This window comes from Pseudophryne corroboree, chromosome 11 (genome assembly GCF_028390025.1).
Source record: "Pseudophryne corroboree isolate aPseCor3 chromosome 11, aPseCor3.hap2, whole genome shotgun sequence".
In the NCBI taxonomy this organism is placed as follows: domain Eukaryota; kingdom Metazoa; phylum Chordata; class Amphibia; order Anura; family Myobatrachidae; genus Pseudophryne; species Pseudophryne corroboree.
Genome location: NC_086454.1, coordinates 208,441,499 through 208,463,114, shown reverse-complemented (window position 1 = coordinate 208,463,114; position 21,616 = coordinate 208,441,499). Strand labels below are relative to the sequence as shown.

The window sequence follows — 21,616 nt, the reverse complement described above, 5'->3', positions numbered from 1 at the left end:
TTTCAGGGAAAGGTTGAAGGTTTGAAGACTAAAGGAGAGTCTTATTGTACATGGTAGGGCATTCCACAGAGTGGGTGCAGCCCAAAGAAAGTCCTGTAATCGTGCATCGGAGCATGTAAAGTAGTGATTGGATGAGAGACGTAGATCTTGCGAAGAGCGAAGGGGCCGGGTTGGGAGATATTTTGAGATAAGTGAAGAGATGTATGTTGGTGTAGTATGGTTAATAGCCTTGTGTGTAAGTAACAGTATTTTATATTAAATACGGTAGAAAACAGGTAGCCAATGGAGGGACTGACAAAGTGGGTATGCAGACGATGAACATCTAACCAGGAATATTAGCCTCACAGCTGCATTCATAATGGATTGTAATGGTGAGAGTCTCTTCTTAGCAAGACCAGTAAGAAGACTATTGCAATAATCAATGCGGGAGATAATGAGAGCATGGATTAGGGTTTTAGCAGTGTCTTGTGTAAGATAAGATCGTATTTTGGATATGTTTCTTAGATGCATGTAACATGATTTTGAGAGACAGATTGAATGTGGGGAGCAAAGGACAGTTCTGAGTCAAGTATGACACCTAGGCAGTAAGCTTGTCGTGTAGGGCTGATTATAGAGTTCTCAACAGTGATAGAAATATCAGGTTGGTAACTGCTATTGGCCGGTGTAAATGTAATTAACTCTGTTTTGGAAATATTAAGTTTGAGGTGGCGAGATGACATTTAAGATGAAATGGCAGAGAGGCATACAGTGACCCGGCCCAATACAGATAGAGACAAATCAAGGGAGAATAGATAGATTTGAGTATTATCTGCGTACAGATGGTACTGAAATCCAAAAGAGCTGATTAGTTTCCCAAGAGAGGAGGTATAGATTGAGAAAAGCAGAGGACCTAAGACTGAGCCCTGCGGTACTCCAACTGAAAGAGGTAGCGAAGAGGGGGTGGATTCAGATAAACGGACACTGAAAGAGCGATTAGATAGGTAGGATGGGAACAGGCATTTGCTGGGCGGGTATCTGACGTCATTATCGTGTCACTCGTTGCAGCAATCTTCGCACAAAATAAATTACTACAGGGCTGGTCTTGTTCTCTACAAAATGAGTTTACTGCCAGGCGGGTGCACAGGCGTTTGCACTTCTGCAAAGCGGAAAAACACTCCCCCCGTGGGCGGTGACTATGCGTTTGCACGGCTACTAAAAGTAGCTAGCGAGCGAAAAACTCGGAATGAGGGCCAATATTGGTGGCGTTTTCCGATATCACAAATCCCCAGGAGACTCTAATTGGGGTAAGTCATTGTGCTATGATGTCCCTCAGTTTCCGTAAGAGGTTGTCAGCGGTATGCCTGTTACAGAAAGCGTGATACATAGCGTAGCCTGCCTAGGAACGAGTTTGCGAGATGCTGCTACTGGTGCCACTGCTGTTGTTGCTGTGGGATGCAATACATCTACCCAGTGGGCTGTCACAGTCATATCGGCCTTAGTCTGCCCTGTTCCACTTGTCCACATGTCCGTGGTTAAGTGGACAGTGGGTGCAACTGCATTTTTTAGGACACTGAGGACACTTTTTCTGACATCTCTGTATATTCTCGGTATTGCCTGCCTAGTTAAGTGGAACCTAGTTGGGATTTGGTACCAGAGAAACACTACCTCCATCAATTCTCTAATTCCCCCTGAACTAATGGCGGATACCGGACGTACATCTAACACCAACATAGCTGTCAAGGCCTCAGTTATCCGCTTTGCAACAGGATGACTGCTGTCATATTTCATCTTCCTCACAAAGGACTGTTGGACAGTCAGCTGCTTAGTTGAAGTAGTACAAGTGGTCTTCTGAATTCCCCTCTGGGATGACAATCGACTCCCAGCAGCAGCAACAGAAGGCGTACCACTCAAGGATCCTCCAAAGGAATCCCGGTTAGGAGAGGATTCCTCAGTCTTGCCAGTAACATGGCCTGCAGGACTATGGACGTTCCTGACTGAGAAGGAAGTTGACATTGAGGGAGTTGGTGGTGTGGCTTGCAGGAGCTTGGGTACAAGAGGAAGAAGGGATTTAGGTGTTAGTGGACTGCTTACGCTCTTACCCAAAGTTTCACAACTTGACACTGACTTCTGATGAAAATGCAGCAGGTGATGTATAAGGGAGGATGTTCCTAGGTGGATAACATCCTTACCCCTACTTATTACAGATTGACAGAGGCAACACACGGCTTGACACCTGTTGTCCAGTTTGTGGAGAAATAATTTGGTTGGTATTTTGCCCAGGCATCACAATAGGCTTATTCATCCCAAGGACAACAGGTGTCTCCCTCGGTGCATGATTTAAACAAACCACATCACCATTAGAATTCTCATCGCCAACTTCCTCTTCAGCGCCAGCAACACCCATATCCTCATCCTGGTGTACTTCAACAGTGACATCTTCAATTTAAATATCAGAAATTGGACTGTGGGTGCTTCTTCCATTACTTGCAGAGGGCGTGCAAATGGTGGAAGGAGCCACCTCTTCCCATCCAGTGTTGGGAAGGTCAGGCATCGTAACAACCAGCACACTTGGACTTTCCTTGGGAATTTGTGATACCATCTTAGAACGCACAGTTTTTTGCAGTGCTTTTTCCAGCTAAACTCTTATAATTTTTCTAGCGGGAGGAAGAGGGCTTCCATCGTCATGTGACACTGAACCACTAGTCATGAACATAGGCCAGGGCCTTAGCCATTCCTTGCCACTCCGTGTAGTAAATGGCATATTGGCAAGTTAACTTTTCACCTCAGACCATTTAATTTATTTTGGGGTCTTTTTACTGAACTTTGACTTTTTGGATTTTACATGCCCTCTACTGTCACATTGAGCATCGGCCTTGGCAGACGACGTTTATGGTATTTCGTTGTCTATGTCATGATTAGTGGCAGTAGCTTCAGCACTAGGAGGAAGTGGTTCTTGATCTTTCCCTATTTTATCCTCCAAATTTTTGTTCTCCATTATTTTTCTGGAGTTATATAACAATATGCGGTACAGGAGAGCATACCTCTACACCACACAGGGAAAACCCTGTGAAAATTATTTGGATTAAATATTAATAACCCCTTTATTTGGAGTAAATAATATACAGCACAGACCAGCACTACTGAAGTTATATGGCAGCACTACTGCAATTATACGGCAGCATCACTGGAATTATACGGCAGTATCACTAGAATGATATGGCAGTACCACTGGACTGGATTTATACGGCAGTATCACTGGACTTATACGCCAGTACCACTAGAACTATACGGCAGTGTCACTGAATTATACAGCAGTACCACTAGACTTACATGGCAGTACCACTGGACTGGATTTATACAGCAGTATCACTAGATTTATACGCCAGTACCGCTGGAATTATACAGCAGTTTCACTGAGATTATATGAAAGTATCACTGGATTTATATGGCAGTACCACTGGTCTGGATTTATACGGCTGTATCATTAGATTTATATGCCATTACCACTGGAATTATACGGCAGTACCACTGGATTTATACAGCAATACCACTGGACTGTATTTATATGGCAGTATTACTGGATTTATTTTCCAGTACCACTGGAATTATCGGCAGTATCTCTGGAATTATATGTCAGTACCACTGGACTGGATTAATACGGCTGTATCACTGGAGTTATACGCCAGTACCACTGGAATTATTCGGCAGTATAACTGGAATTGTACTCCAGTACCACTGGATTTATAAGGCAGTACCACTGGACATATACGACAGTATCACTGGAATTATATGGCAGTATCACTGGAATAATATGGCAGTACCAATGGACATATACGGCAGTATCACTGGACATATATGGCAGTATTGGTGTATTTATGCAGCAGTACCACTGGACATATACGGCAGTATCACTGGACATATATGGCAGTATATCACTGGACTGGATTTATACGCCAGTACCACTCGATTTATACGGAAGTTCCACTGGACATATACGGCAGTATCACTGGAATTATATGGCATTACAACTGGACATATACGGCAGCATCACTGGGCTGGATTTATATGCCAGTACCACTGGATTTATACGCCAGTACCACTGGAATTATTTGGCAGTATCACTGGAATTATACTGCAGTACCACTGGACATATACGGCAGTATCACTGGACTGGATTTATATGCCAGTACCACTGGATTTATATGGCATGACCAATGGACATATACGGCAGTATCACTGGACATATATGGTAGTAACACTGGACTGGATTTATACGGCAGTACCACCGGAGTTATACGAAAGTACCACTGGAATTATATGGCAGTTCCACTGGAATTATATGGCAGTATCACTGGGCTGGATTTATATGCCAGTATCACTGGAATTATACGGCAGCACCACTGTACATATATGGCAGTATTACTGGATTTATATAGCAGTACCACTGGACAAGTATGGCAGTATCACTGGACTGGATTTATACGACAGTACGACTGGATTTATTCAGCATGACCACTGGACATATAAGGCAGTATCACTGGACATATACGGCAGTATCACTGGACTGGATTTATACACAAGTACCACTGGAATTTTACGGTAGTACCACTGGACATATACAGCATTATCATTGGATTGGATTTATACGCCAGTACCACTGGAATTATAAGGCATACCTCTGGAATTATAAGGCAGTACCACTGGACATATACAGCAGTATTACTGGAATTATATGGCAGTACCACTGGAATTATACGGCAGTACCACTGGAATTATAAGGCAGCACCACTGAACATATATGGCAGTATCACTGGATTTATACAGCAGTACCACTGGATTGGATTTATACGCCAGTATGACTGGATTTACTCAGCATGACCACTGGACATATATGGCAGTATCACTGGACATATATGGCAGTATCACTGGACTGGATTTATACACAAGTACCACTGGAATATTATGGTAGTTTCACTGGACATATACAGCAGTATCACTGGACTGTATTTGTACGCCAGTACCACTGGAATTATACGCCAGTACCACTGGAATTATAAGGCATACCTTTGGAATTATACGGCAGTACCACTGGACATATACGGCAGTATTACTGGAATTATACGGCAGTATCACTGGACTGGATTTATACGCCAGTATCACTGGAATTAAACGGCAGTAACACTAGACATATAGTGTACGGCAGTATCACTAGACTGGATTTATACACCAGTACCACTGGATTTATACGGAAGTACCACTGGACATATACGGCGGTATCAATGGAATTATATGGCTGTACCACTGGACATACATGGCAGTATCACTGGATTTATATGGCAGTATCAATGGAATTATATGTCAGTACCACTGGACATACATGGCAGTATCACTGGATTTTTATGGCAGTACTGCTGGAATTTGTACAGCAGTATCACTAGAATTATACGGAAGTATCACTGGAATTATACGGCAGTACCACTGGACTGGATTTATACGTCAGTATCACTGGACTTATACGCTAGTACCACTGGAATTATTTGGCAGTATCACTGGAATTATACTGCAGTACCATTGGACATATATGACAGTATCACTGGACTGGATTTATATGCCAGTACCACTGGATTTATACAATAGTACCACTGGACATATATGTCAGTATCCCTGGATTTATATGGCAGTACCACTGGACATATACGGCAGTATCACTGGACTGGATTTATACGCCAGTACCACTGGATTTATATGGCATGACCAATGGACATATACGGCAGTATCACTGGACATATATGGAAGTATCACTGGACTGGATTTATACGGCAGTATCACTGGAATTATAAGGAGTACCACTGGAATTATACGGCAGTACCACTGGAATTATAAGGCAGTATCACTGGACTGGATTTATATGCCAGTACCACTGGAATTATACGGCAGCACCACTGAACATATATGGCAGTATCACTGGATTTATACAGCAGTACCACTGGACTGGATTTATACGCAAGTATGACTGGATTTATTCAGCATGACCACTGGACATATATGGCAGTATCACTGGACATATACGGCGTATCACTGGACTGGATTTATACACAAGTACCACTGGAATATTATGGTAGTTTCACTGGACATATACAGCAGTATCACTGGACTGTATTTATATGCCAGTACCACTGGAATTATACGCCAGTACCGCTGGAATTATAAGGCATACCTTTGGAATTATACGGCAGTACCACTTGACATATACGGCAGTATTACTGGAATAATACGGCAGTATCACTGGACTGGATTTATACACCAGTATCACTGGAATTATACGGCAGTACCACTAGACATATAGTGTATGGCAGTATCACTAGACTGGATTTATACGCCAGTACCACTGGATTTATATGGAAGTACCACTGGACATACATGGCAGTATCACTGGATTTATACGGCAGTACTGCTGGAGTTATACAGCAGTATCACTAGAATTATACGGAAGTATCACTGGAATTATAAGGCAGTACCACTGGACTGGATTTATACGGCAGTATCACTGGATTTATACGCTAGTACCACTGGAGTTATACAACATTATCACTGGAATTATACGGCAGTATCACTGGAATTATATGCCAGTACCACTGGATTTATACGGCAGTACCACTGGAATTATATGGCAGTACCACTGGACTGTATTAATACGGCAGTATCACTTGACTTATACACCAGTATCACTGGAATTATACAGCAGTATCACTGAAATTATATGGCAGTACCACTGGACATATACAGCAGTTTCACTGGACTTGATTTATACGCCAGTGCCATTGGGTTTAATTGGCAGTACCACTGGACATATACGGCAGTATCACTGGAATTATATGGCAGTACCACTGGACATATATGGCAGTATATCTGGATTTATACAGCAGTACTTCTGGACATGTACGGCAGTATCACTGAACATATATGGCTTTTTCACTGGATTGGATTTATACACCAGTACCATTAGATTTATACGGCCGTTCCACTGGACATATACAGCAGCATCACTTGAATTATATGGCAGTACCACTGGGCATATACGGCAGCATCACCAGACTGGATTTATATGCCAGTACCACTGGATTTATACGTTAGCACCTCTGGAATTATACGGCAGTATCCCTGGAATTATTCTGCAGTACCACTGGACATATATGGCAGTATCACTGGACTGGATTTATATGTCAGTACCACTGGATTTATACAACAGTACCGCTGGACATATACAGCAGTATCCCTGGATTTATACGGAAGTACCACTGGACATATACGGCAGTATCACTGGACTGGATTTATACGCCAGTACCACTGGATTTATATGGCATGGCCAATGGACATATACGGCAGTATCACTGAACATATATGGCAGTATCACTGGACTGGATTTATACACCAGTACTACTGGATTTATATGGAAGTACCACTGGACATATACGGCAGTATCACTGGAATTATACGGCAGTACCGCTGAACATATACGGCAGTACCGCTGGACATATACGGCAGTATCACTGGACATATACGGCAGCACAGGGATACCACTACTGGTCTGATGCAGGATAACACAGCACCAATGCAATGGACTGGACTTATACAGCAGCACTGGACATATGGCAGCAGACGACACCACCACTGTGACTGGAATGATGCAGCACAAGAAACCACCACTGGACTGATGCAGCACAACACAACACCACTGGACTGGACTTATACAGCAGACATACGGCTGCAGAGGACACCACCACTGTGACTGGACTGATGCAGCACAAGACACTACCTCTGTACTGATGCTTTGCGAGGCATATAAATCATGTTGTTGCCATATGATGTGTAAAAGCTATGCAATGTTCAGTGTAACCTATATGTGAAAGAATCTGTATTGCTGAGATAATATTGAATTTTTGTGAGTCAATGAATAATCCCTCTGCAATAAAGGAGAGGTGATGTAATTAAAGTTCTAAGAATACTATAGTGGAGAGTGCGGCTTGTGTTTGGTCTGATCTATCCCTGTATTTAGCAGGGGATTAAGGATGCACCCCACAAATTGTGTCTTTTAAAATAGGAGTGTGCAAACATGTGTTTTATATATATATATATATATATATATATATATATATATATATAGCACAGTTTCCACGTGCGGCACTCCTAGGCATACATCAATCCAATCTACTCTTCAAACAGGGTAACGTTTCAGTGCCCCCTTTATTGATAAATCGTCACTTTCATCAGACAAACAAGTTCAACATCCAATCTTACCTATATAAGTGCTCCCATCACCAGGACGCCAGTCGCCGGAAGCCGTACTGCACGGCACACACGGCGTCTCATCAACAATGACGTCATTCCGGCATACACCTATCATAGGCGCGCCGGTCAGAACATTAACACCCAGTGTACTAACAGAATAAAATGTTAAAGCTATACACACTTGGCTATCCTCATATTATAGCGATTAGCATATGTCTTGTTATTTAAATATCAACTATGACAAACGTATCAATTTTTTCTGGAGACATAATGAACATTAAATTCTCAAAGAGGTAAAGTAAATACTGCACAATACCCATACTTCCCAGTTAAATTACAAGAATAGAGGGACCCTGGGATTAGAGAAACCAATTCAGACCCAAATGTTCATTTAACCCCTTAGGGCTAAGTGTATCCAACCTAAATATCCACTCTGATTCAAGCTGCACTAATTTAAGTGATCTATTGCCCCTCCGAATCATCGGGGGCACATGATCAATCATGCGATATCGTAAAGTGCTTAAGGGGTGTGCGGCCATATAGAAGTGACGGGCTACTGGCTCTTCACTTCCACCCTTATTAATAGCTGCCTTAATGGTGCTACGATGTGCCGCCATACGCTCCTTAAAGGCTCTTTCGGTTTTGCCTATGTATGATTTCCCACAAGGGCAAATGATTTGATAAATAGTGAATTTAGAGTTACATGTTAATGCATACCGGATCTTAAACTTTTTACCTGACCCCGGGTGATGAAATGTGTCACCTGCAATTAAAAATTTACAGGTGGTACAAGCACATCTCATACACCCCAACTTCCGTCTGAGGAAGGTTTCTCTAACATTAGGTTCGGATCTTACGTCCGTCCGCACCAATAAGTCTCTTAGGTTTCTACTTCTAGTATAGCAGCTCATAAGTCTGGTATTCTTGAGTTTCAGATCACCATCTGATTGAATCATGGGCCACAACTTTTTCGAGACTTTACTTATAGAAGGGCTATGTTGGTTAAATTCCTGAACCCAAGGGATCATATTGATCTCCTTTTTTGCTTTATCTTGTCTGATTAACATATCTCTATCCATTCTCAGTGCTTTCTCCTTAGCTTTTAACAAATGGTCTAGATTGTATCCTCTATGGATGAATCTGTCAATCATAGCATCCATTTGTTCTTCTGCTCTATTCGGATCTGATGTAATCCGTCTAAAGCGGAGCAGCTGGGAGAATGGCAGGCCCCGTTTAAGTGATGGAGGGTGAAAGCTTCTACCATGGAGTAGATTATTCCTAACTGTCATTTTAGAATAGAGGGAGGTAACAATCTTCCCCTCTTTTTTCTCTATCATTACATCAAGGTAATGTACCTCAGTTCTACTCATGGTGTATGTAAATTTCACTGGGTGATTACACTCATTGTGTTGCTCAATTACAGATACAAATTATTCCTTTGACCCCTGCCAAAAGATCAGCAGGTCATCTTTGTATCTGGTATAAAATAATATGTTTTTCGCCACCTCCGGTCTAACAAAAAAGATATCACTCTCTACCTGGAACATGTATATGTTGGCGTACGATGCGGCCACACTGGCCCCCATCGCACAGCCAACACACTGCAGGTAGTAATGCCCATCAAACATGAAAAAATTGCGAGTGATTACTAATCTCAACAATTCCAATAAGAAATCCAAATCTAGCCCCTTATATAAAGCATTATTAATAAGGAAACGCCTGACAGCAGATAGGCCCTCCTCATGGGGGATAATAGTATACAGACTGCAAACGTCTATACTGCAAAGCCAAACGTCATCACCTATATCCCCAATATCTCTAAGCTTGCCAAGTAACATAGTAGTATCCAGCAAGTAGTTGGGGTGTGCCGAATACAAGGCTGCAACAGCGTATCAATATATACAGATACTGGTTGAAACAGGGACTGGATGGCCGCAATAATAGGGCGTCCTGGGGGATTCTCCATAGATTTATGGATTTTTGGTGTTGTGTACAGGATCGGTACCCGAGGATATGCAGGTATCAATGCCGCACTCAATTTTGCTGTTATAATCCTGCCATCCAGTGCCTGTTTCAACAAATCAGAAAGCTCTGCTTTAAATATGCTGGTAGGGTCTTTATCAAGGGGTTTATATGTGTCCTTGTCACCAAGTTGATGCTTGATCTCCTCGATATATTTATCGCAATCTTGGATAACAAGTGCTCCCCCCTTGTCAGCCGGCCTAAATACAAGGGTTTCATTTTTTGATAATCCCAATAGAGCTTGATATTCTTCCTGCTGCAGGTTATGTCGTATAGGCAATGGATTCTGCATCTGTTCATCTACCTCACTGCCAAGCATCCTCATAAATGTTCTAATAGTGGGATTATTAGACTGCGGGTCAAATGTGGATTTCGGTTGTAATTTCCGCAGCTCATAGGGAATAACTTCACTTTCCTGTTGCTCCAAAGTGCCTTTGCCAAAATACTCTTTGATTTTTAATTGACGACCCAATCTGTGTTGTTCCACTTGCCATTTGAACGGTTTAAACAGATTGGTCGGTACAAATGAAAGTCCCAGCGAGAGTACCTTGGTCTCTAAAGGTGATAGATCATATGAGGAGAGGTTCACGACTAGACTTTGTTCTGGCGGGGTGGTTTTGCATTCGTTCTTATATCTGCGCCACTGGCCTCCGTGTCTGGTGTACTTTCTTGTCCTCTTCCTCTGCCCCCTGTATATCGCGCCCTGGTTGTCACCCCTAAAGGGCCAAAGGTGCATTTCGTTCTTTGTCTGTATGATGGCCTGTCAGAGTCCGTAATGGATAAATTAACCTCACTATTGGGTCCTGATGTATAATCTCGGCCACGGCCTCTACGGAAGAATGGTTGCCTATTATACATACTCCTGGGGCCACTGGTCCATTGGTAGACTGTGTTGTTATCATAGTCTGCGTCGACTTTCATTCTCTTTTCCTTCTTGAATTTGATAAGATCACGCTTAAAAACCTGCATCTGGGCAGATAATTTCTCAAACCAGTTGACAGAAGTGTCATTCATAAGAGTAGCCTTATGCAGTAATTCAAATGCACTGATTTTTTCTTTTACTGCATTCATTTCTTTTGTTGACTGCTCTATTAGCAATATCAGGTCCATTGAGCATTTATTGGTGATGGCCACCCATTTTTTACAAAACATGGCATCTTGCCTGCCTATTGTAGGACCATTTCTTACTCTGATAGGCCCTACACACTGGCCGATTTTTTGAAAGATATGAACGATCTCGTTCATAAATGAACGAGAACTCGTTCATATCTTTCAGTGTGGAGACTCCAGCGATGAACGATGCGCGTCCCCGCGCTCGTTCATCGCTGGTCTCCCGTCGGCTGTGCATGCAGGCCAATATGGACGATCTCGTCCATATTTGCCTGCACTTCAATGCAGCCGCGTGACGGGGGGAGTGAAGAAACTTCACTCCCCCCGTCACTGCCCCCCCACCGCCGGGTCGCTCGTCGGCCGTATCCGCCGTCGGGCAGCTCGGCGGCGGGTCGGCCAGTGAGTAGGGCCCTTTAGACCTCGGGGAATTTTTCTTGCCCGGTGGTAGTCACTGAGAGAGATGCAATGATAGTAATATTACATTTCTTTCTTATTAAGTTTTAAGAGGTCTCTATAAATGTCCTCCAATGGTATCACTTCCAATTCATTCGTAAGCTCTGTGTTGTATAAAATACTTTCAGCTTCAGATTCAGAATAGCTGAAGAGATCACCTATAGCATAGGTAATATGTGTGTAGCCTGTAGCGCCCACTTCATTCTCAGTGTTAGCCATACTAGTGGTCAATGCTGCACCACAATGTTAGTAGCTGTATATCCTCAGTCTCACAGCTATATGGCTGATAAGTTTAATGCATAGGATAATATCTTCATGCAATATGTATTGGAACCATCTCCTACGATAGCAGCACGAGGTGTAATCAAAAAACACAGTCACCGTTAAAATCAACAGCCGCCGTCATACTATGCGGTCCGATATGTATCACACTGATGGAAGGGATCGACTTATATGAAACTCACATGCGGGAGCCTTGACAAAAAGCACTTAGCTAGCCAAGCTTAGTACTTATCCATATCTCTCTTGTAGGTCCGGCTCTCCAAATACATAGATTGCCAGCCCGGGTGCCCCCACACCTTTCACAATAGCACAGTTTCCACGTGCGGCACTCCTAGGCATACATCAATCCAATCTACTCGGCAAACAGGGTAACGTTTCAGTGCCCCCTTTATTGATAACTCTGCACTTTCATCAGACAAACAACTTCAACATCCAATCTTACCTATATAAGTGCTCCCATCACCAGGATGCCAGTCGCCGGACGCCGTACTGCACGGCACACGCGGCGTCTCATCAACAATGACGTCATTCCGGCATACACCTATAATAGGCGCGCCGGTCAGAACATCAACACCCAGTGTACTAACAGAATAAAATGTTAAAGCTATAAACACTTGGCTATCCTCATATTATAGCGATTAGCATATGACAAACGTATCATAGTTTGTCATATGTTTGTCATAGTTGATATTTAAATAACAAGACATATGCTAATCGCTATAATATGAGGATAGCCAAGTGTGTATAGCTTTAACATTTTATTCTGTTAGTACACTAGGTGTTGATGTTCTGACCGGCGCGCCTTTGATAGGTGTATGCCGGAATGACGTCATTGTTGATGAGACGCCGCGTGTGCCGTGCAGTACGGCGTCCGGCGACTGGCGTCCTGGTGATGGGAGCACTTATATAGGTAAGATTGTATGTTGAACTTGTTTGTCTGATGAAAGTGGCAATTTATCAATAAAGGGGGCACTGAAACGTTACCCTGTTTGCCGAGTAGATTGGATTGATGTATGCCTAGGAGTGCCGCACGTGGAAACTGTGCTATTGTGAAAGGTGTGGGGGCACCCGGGCTGGCAATCTATGTATTTGGAGAGCCGGACCTACAAGAGAGATATGGATAAGTACTAAGCTTGGCTAGCTAAGTGCTTTTTGTCAAGGCTCCCGCATGTGAGTTTCATATAAGTCGATCCCTTCCATCAGTGTGATACATATCGGACCGCATAGTATGACGGCGGCTGTTGATTTTAACGGTGACTGTGTTTTTTGATTACACCTCGTGCTGCTATCGTAGGAGATTGTTCCAATACATATTGCATGAAGATATTATCCTATGCATTAAACTTATCAGCCATATAGCTGTGAGACTGAGGATATACAGCTACTAACATTGTGGTGCAGCATTGACCACTAGTATGGCTAACACTGAGAATGAAGTGGGCGCTACAGGCTACACACATATTACCTATGCTATAGGTGATCTCTTCAGCTATTCTGAATCTGAAGCTGAAAGTATTTTATACAACACAGAGCTTACGAATGAATTGGAAGTGATACCATTGGAGGACATTTATAGAGACCTCTTAAAACTTAATAAGAAAGAAATGTAATATTACTATCATTGCATCTCTCTCAGTGACTACCACCGGGCAAGAAAAATCCCCCGAGGTCTAAGAGTAAGAAATGGTCCTACAATAGGCAGGCAAGATGCCATGTTTTGTAAAAAATGGGTGGCCATCACCAATAAATGCTCAATGGACCAGATATTGCTCATAATAGAGCAGTCAACAAAAGAAATGAATGCAGTAAAAGAAAAAATCAGTGCATTTGAATTACTGCATATGGCTACTCTTATGAATGACACTTCTGTCAACTGGTATGAGAAATTATCTGCCCAGATGCAGGTTTTTAAGCGTGATCTTATCAAATTCAAGAAGGAAAAGAGAATGAAAGTCGACGCAGACTATGATAACAACACAGTCTACCAATGGACCAGTGGCCCCAGGAGTATGTATAATAGGCAACCATTCTTCCGTAGAGGCCGTGGCCGAGATTATACATCAGGACCCAATAGTGGCCCTCATCCATTACGGACTCTGACAGGCCATCATACAGACATAGAACGAAACGCACCTTTGGCCCTTTAGGGGTGACAACCAGGGCGCGATATACAGGGGCCAGAGGAAGAGGACAAGAAAGTACACCAGACGCGGAGGCCAGTGGCGCAGATATAAGAACGAATGCAAAACCGCCCCGCCAGAACAAAGTCTAGTCGTGAACCTCTCCTCATATGATCTATCACCTTTAGAGACCAAGGTACTCTCGCTGGGACTTTCATTTGTACCGACCAATCTGTTTAAACCGTTCAAATGGCAAGTGGAACAAAACAGATTGGGTCGTCAATTAAAAATCAAAGAGTATTTTGGCAAAGGCACTTTGGAGCAACAGGAAAGTGAAGTTATTCCCTATGAGCTGCGGAAATTACAACCGAAATCCACATTTGACCCGCAGTCTAATAATCCCACTATTAGAACATTTATGAGGATGCTTGGCAGTGAGGTAGATGAACAGATGCAGAATCCATTGCCTATACGAAATAACCTGCAGCGTGAAGAATATCAAGCTCTATTGGGATTATCAAAAAATGAAACCCTTGTATTTAGGCCGGCTGACAAGGGGGGAGCACTTGTTATCCATGATTGCGATAAATATATTGAGGAGATCAAGCGTCAACTTGGTGACAAGGACACATATAAACCCCTTGATAAAGACCCTACCAGCATATTTAAAGCAGAGCTTTCTGATTTATTGAAACAGGCACTGGATGGCAGGATTATAACAGCAAAATTGAGTGCGGCATTGATACCTGCATATCCTCGGGTACCGATCCTGTACACAACACCAAAAATCCATAAATCTATGGAGAATCCCCCAGGACGCCCTATTATTGCGGCCATCCAGTCCCTGTTTCAACCAGTATCTGTATATATTGATACGCTGTTGCAGCCTTGTATTCAGGCACACCCCAACTACTTGCTGGATACTACTATGTTACTTGGCAAGCTTAGAGATATTGGGGATATAGGTGATGACATTTGGCTTTGCAGTATAGACGTTTGCAGTATGTATACTATTATCCCCCATGAGGAGGGCCTATCTGCTGTCAGGCGTTTCCTTATTAATAATGCTTTATATAAGGGGCCTGTTAGGTTCCTGGTGCTCAGAACAAGGGAGATGTTATGAAGCGAGTCCAGAGCACCAGGACGTAATGCTGGGAAAGGGGAATGGAAAGGGAATAGCCCCTGGCGCCCTATCTCCGTTGTCTCACCCGTGCTGTCAGTACACTCTTGCGAGACTATGGTTGCTTGAGCCCATGGCAGCCGCGTTTGAAGGGCGGATTACGTCTGCCCAACTTCGATGCCCCCTCAGGTCTTAATGAGAGACAAAGAGTGAACCGAGACAGGGTGATAACAAGGGGCCCTCTGACTAAACAACAAGGCCTGGGGCTACTAACAAACCTAAAACCAAAGTATGTGCGGCTTGCCGCCAAAGGAAAAGAACAAAGGAAATGCTGACCACACGCCGACACAATACTTTTGTGTACCGGCGGTGACAGCATAAGCAGAACCCTCTGCAAAACACCAGTGACAGAAATAATAAGGGAATACAGCGGCCTAAGCCAACGGACGCGGCCGTGCCGCTACTCACGGAACCGGTACGAATACTGGCAAACGGACAGGAACTCCCAATGCTGCTGACACAGACTCTCAGAACTGGAGGACAGGCAGAATCCCAAACGACAGACCGGTGGACACCAAGAAGCCAGAAACTTGCACAGGCAAAGGTACTGGACCTCAGGACAGGAACGCCTCACGGCAGGACACGGGATCAGACATAGGAATCGACACAGGGACTGACACAGGAATCGACACAGGAAGCTCAGGAACTAGCAGGAACCAAGCTCAGAACTCAAGCAGACTGAAAACCCAGGAATATCACCAGCATCTGTGAATTGCAAACAGCCAGCATATAACAGAGAGGCCTAATTAATAATCCCATGCAGCTGCCTTGTTGCATGATTCCAAACTGACCAGATGCAATTAGCAGCCAGGTGAGGCTGAACACAAGGGAACAAGCTGCAATTACACAGACTCACCAGCGGCAGCAGACAAGAGTATTCTAAAACAGAGCAACAGGAAATCCTGGCATGCAAGACAACTTTATAAACATAAAATAGGAATGAACCACTACCTGTGGTTCATAACAGTATCCCCTCCTTAAGGGTGAGCTCCGAGCACCCCATGACACCTACGGGGAACATAAACAGAAGTATAACATGAAATACAAAACAAAACTGCAAAACAGGAATGAGCCACAGCCGTGGCTCATAACATCACCCCCCCCCCCCTTGAGGAGGGGTCAAAAGACCCCAAAATTCAGACTATCCAGAACAAGGGATACAAAAAAAAAAACCTGACACACTGGTCTAACAGACAAGAAAACAAAAAAAAACAAGTTGTAGCAACAACTTGTAACAGTGCCCTCCCCTTGATGGTGGCCACTGGACACAAGACAAGGGGGAAAAAAAATCTTTTTTTTTTTTTTTATCAAGGCAAGAGTCAAAAATTATTTCTTTTTCTTCTTCTTTTTACAAAGCTCTTTTGGTCTGACCAAGGTAATTCCCCAAACATTGTCTGAACTGATGGTACCACCCAGCAAGGCTGCGTTCAAATCAGAGACAGGTCTCTTACCCTTGGGAGCTGAACTTTCTGGTAAAGTACTATTATTAGAAGTAGAAGTCAAAAAAGCACATCCTGCAGTCAAAACAACGGTGCCGAGTTTACAGTATTTGGTGGACTCTTAGCAGACAAGACGGGTGACTTAGAGGAATCTGAACCAATTTCTTTGGAACCGTATCTTTTAACAATTGCATCACAGAATGCTAGGGGATCCTGAAGAATGGGATCTTCAGCTTTCATTAGACTGGTCGCCCACTCAGAAGGCTCTCCTCTAAAAGAATAAATCAGATAGAGCCCAAGGTTTTCTGAAGTGATGCCCAGAAATGGTCTAGACAACATAATAGTGTAATAGTGTTTGAAAAGCGCCAGAAATTGGGCGAAGTCCCCATCAAAGGTTATGGATGTTGAGATATCAGAGTCAGGATCTGTTTCCTTCTCATCTGACTGACTGGAGTGCTTTACTAGGACCTGGTCACTATTGACCTTACTCGAGGCTGAGACTCTCTGAACCCCACCCGGGGCTGAGACTTTCTGAACCCCACCCGGGGCAGTGACTTTCTGAACCCCACCCGGGGCAGTGACTTTCTGAACCCCACCCGGGGCAGTGACTTTCTGAACCCCACCCGGGGCAGTGACTTTCTGAACCCCACCCGGGGCAGTGACTTTCTGAACCCCACTGGGGCAGTGACTTTCTGAACCCCACTGGGGCAGTGGCCTCCGGGAACCCCGCTGGGGCAGTGGCCTCCGGGAACCCCGCTGGGGCAGTGGCCTCCGGGAACCCCGCTGGGGCAGTGGCCTCCGGGAACCCCGCTGGGGCAGTGGCCTCCGAGAACCCCGCTGGGGCCAGCACCTCGGATTCTTTTACTGGGACCGGGCCGTTGGCCTCCCTGACTGGGATCGGGCCATCGGCCTCCCTCTCTGAGTCGATAATTATCGAAAGTTCTCCCGGGACTATGACTTCCGGGACTTTTGCTGAAGCAATAACGTTCAGATCCTCCACTAATGCTATGCTTCTTAAGTTCTTTCCTGGGGAAGCGACTTCTAGACCCTTCTTTGGGGCTGCGTCTCTCGAGACCCCACTTGGGGATATTACTTCAAAGATCCCTTCTGGGGTTTTGCTTCTCGAGTTCCCCTCAAGAACTATGGTTTTAGAGACCCTTTCTAGGGTTGCGCTTTTCAAGTCCCTACCTGGGGTAACAGCTTCTGAGACCCCTTCCGGTATGGACACCTGAACTATAATATTTGATGTCCCTCTATAAGCTAGGGCATCGGGCACCACTCCAGGACCCTGGGCTACGGGCACCACTCCAGGACCCTGGGCTACGGGCACCACTCCAGGACCCTGGGCTACGGGCACCACTCCAGGACCCTGGGCATCGGGCACCACTCCAGGACCCTGGGCATCGGGCACCACTCCAGGACCCTGGGCATCGGGCACCACTCCAGGACCCTGGGCATCGGGCACCACTCCAGGACCCTGGGCATCGGGCACCACTCCAGGACCCTGGGCATCGGGCACCACTCCAGGACCCTGGGCATCGGGCACCACTCCAGGGACTTGCAACTCCGCTTCCACAGGAACCTCAAGAGAGGAGAGAAACATTCTCTTTTGATTCCTGAATCTATAATGGGGCTCCCTTGCCCAAGGACCCCAATTATAGGACAGAGAGCCTTTTTGTGTGGGTTGTGTGACAAGTACCTCTGCCACAGTAGAGACAGGAGTAGGTCTTGTATCATGACTCAACTTGGCCAGAGGGCAAGACTCGTCACCACACTTTGGCTTGCGCAACTCACAGGTCTGCAGATAATGGCCTAAACCCCCACAATATAGGCATAAGTTTAAGTTTCTGCGACGCAGACGCTCCTCTTCTGAGAGCCTGGGCCGCAGAAAACTTTTAAACCTTTTCTCTTCAATTAAACCAGAGGATTCTCTTGTCACCATACTGTGAACAAGAGTCTCTTTAGAGATAGATGTACTCTCAACGACTTCTGGCAAAATGAGCAAGATTTTAGTCAGAAGGTTTTGCAGTTGCTTTAGGGATTGCTTCAAAACTTCTAGTCGCTCTGGTCTCAAAGCACTGAATACAGAGTTCAGGGCTGCGAGAGATGCCTGCAGGGCTTGCATAGTAGACATAGGAGGATTTAAAACTAGACAAGACAAGACAAGGCAAGACAAGGCAAGGCAAGACTAAATTTTGCTAAACAAAACAAGACTTTTTTTTTTTTTTCTTTTCTTTTTTTAACACCGGACTGGATTCTAAACACCAGACTGGATTCTAAACACCGGACTGGATTCTAAACACCTGACTGGATTCTAAACACTGGACTGGATTCTAAACACTGGATTCTAGACAAGACTGGATTCTAACACTGGACTGGATTCTAACACCGGACTGGATTCTAACACACTGAAATCTAGACAGGACTGGATTCTAGACTAGACCAAAAAAGAAAAAAAAGTTTTATTTCTTTTTTGTGGTATGGCTGGTGATAATGTTAGGTTCCTGGTGCTCAGAACAAGGGAGATGTTATGAAGCGAGTCCAGAGCACCAGGACGTAATGCTGGGAAAGGGGAATGGAAAGGGAATAGCCCCTGGCGCCCTATCTCCGTTGTCTCACCCGTGCTGTCAGTACACTCTTGCGAGACTATGGTTGCTTGAGCCCATGGCAGCCGCGTTTGAAGGGCGGATTACGTCTGCCCAACTTCGATGCCCCCTCAGGTCTTAATGAGAGACAAAGAGTGAACCGAGACAGGGTGATAACAAGGGGCCCTCTGACTAAACAACAAGGCCAGGGGCTACTAACAAACCTAAAACCAAAGTATGTGCGGCTTGCCGCCAAAGGAAAAGAACAACAAAGGAAATGCTGACCACACGCCGACACAATACTTTTGTGTACCGGCGGTGACAGCATAAGCAGAACCCTCTGCAAAACACCAGTGACAGAAATAATAAGGGAATACAGCGGCCTAAGCCAACGGACGCGGCCGTGCCGCTACTCACGGAACCGGTACGAATACTGGCAAACGGACAGGAACTCCCAATGCTGCTGACACAGACTCTCAGAACTGGAGGACAGGCAGAATCCCAAACGACAGACCGGTGGACACCAAGAAGCCAGAAACTTGCACAGGCAAAGGTACTGGACCTCAGGACAGGAACGCCTCACGGCAGGACACGGGATCAGACATAGGAATCGACACAGGGACTGACACAGGAATCGACACAGGAAGCTCAGGAACTAGCAGGAACCAAGCTCAGAACTCAAGCAGACTGAAAACCCAGGAATATCACCAGCATCTGTGAATTGCAAACAGCCAGCATATAACAGAGAGGCCTAATTAATAATCCCATGCAGCTGCCTTGTTGCATGATTCCAAACTGACCAGATGCAATTAGCAGCCAGGTGAGGCTGAACACAAGGGAACAAGCTGCAATTACACAGACTCACCAGCGGCAGCAGACAAGAGTATTCTAAAACAGAGCAACAGGAAATCCTGGCATGCAAGACAACTTTATAAACATAAAATAGGAATGAACCACTACCTGTGGTTCATAACAGGGCCAGATTTGGATTTCTTATTGGAATTGTTGAGATTAGTGCTCACTCGCAATTTTTTCATGTTTGATGGGCATTACTACCTGCAGTGTGTTGGCTGTGCGATGGGGGCCAGTGTGGCCCCATCGTACGCCAACATATACATGTTCCAGGTAGAGAGTGATATCTTTTTTGTTAGACCGGAGGTGGCGAAAAACATATTATTTTATACCAGATACATAGATGACCTGCTGATCTTGTGGCAGGGGTCAAAGGAATCATTTGTATCTGTAATTGAGCAACACAATGAGTGTAATCACCCAGTGAAATTTACATACACCATGAGTAGAACTGAGGTACATTACCTTGATGTAATGATAGAGAAAAAAGAGGGGAAGATTGTTACCTCCCTCTATTCTAAAATGACAGATAGGAATAATCTACTCCATGGTAGAAGCTTTCACCCTCCATCACTTAAGCGGGGCCTGCCATTCTCCCAGCTGCTCCGCTTTAGACGGATTACATCAGATCCGAATAGAGCAGAAGAACAAATGGATGCTATGATTGACAGATTCATCCATAGAGGATACAATCTAGACCATTTGTTAAAAGCTAAAGAGAAAGCACTGAGAATGGATAGAGATATGTTAATCAGACAAGGTAAAGCAAAAACGGAGATCAATATGATCCCTTGGGTTCAGGAATTTAACCAACATAGCCCTTCTATAAGTAAAGTCTCGAAAAAGTTGTGGCCCATGATTCAATCAGATGGTGATCTGAAACTCAAGAATACCAGACTTATGAGCTGCTATACTAGAAGTAGAAACCTAAGAGACTTATTGGTGCGGACGGATGTAAGATCCGAACCTAATGTTAGAGAAACCTTCCTCAGACGGAAGTTGGGGTGTATGAGATGTGCTTGTACCACCTGTAAATTTTTAATTGCAGGTGACACATTTCATCACCCGGGGTCAGGTAAAAAGTTTAAGATCCGGTATGCATTAACATGTAACTCTAAATTCACTATTTATCAAATCATTTGCCCTTGTGGGAAATCATACATAGGCAAAACCGAAAGAGCCTTTAAGGAGCGTATGGCGGCACATCGTAGCGCCATTAAGGCAGCTATTAATAAGTGTGGAAGTGAACAGCCAGTAGCCCATCACTTCTATATGGCCGCACACCCCTTAAGCACTTTACGATAT

General features: G+C 44.4%; 1 protein-coding gene across 1 annotated transcript in view; it reads right to left on the bottom strand.

Annotated features, from left to right (window-relative positions):
* Positions 1-21,616, bottom strand: part of LOC134968714 (capping protein, Arp2/3 and myosin-I linker protein 2-like) — a 322,764-nt gene that overhangs the window by 89,051 nt on the left and 212,097 nt on the right. The window lies entirely within an intron of this gene.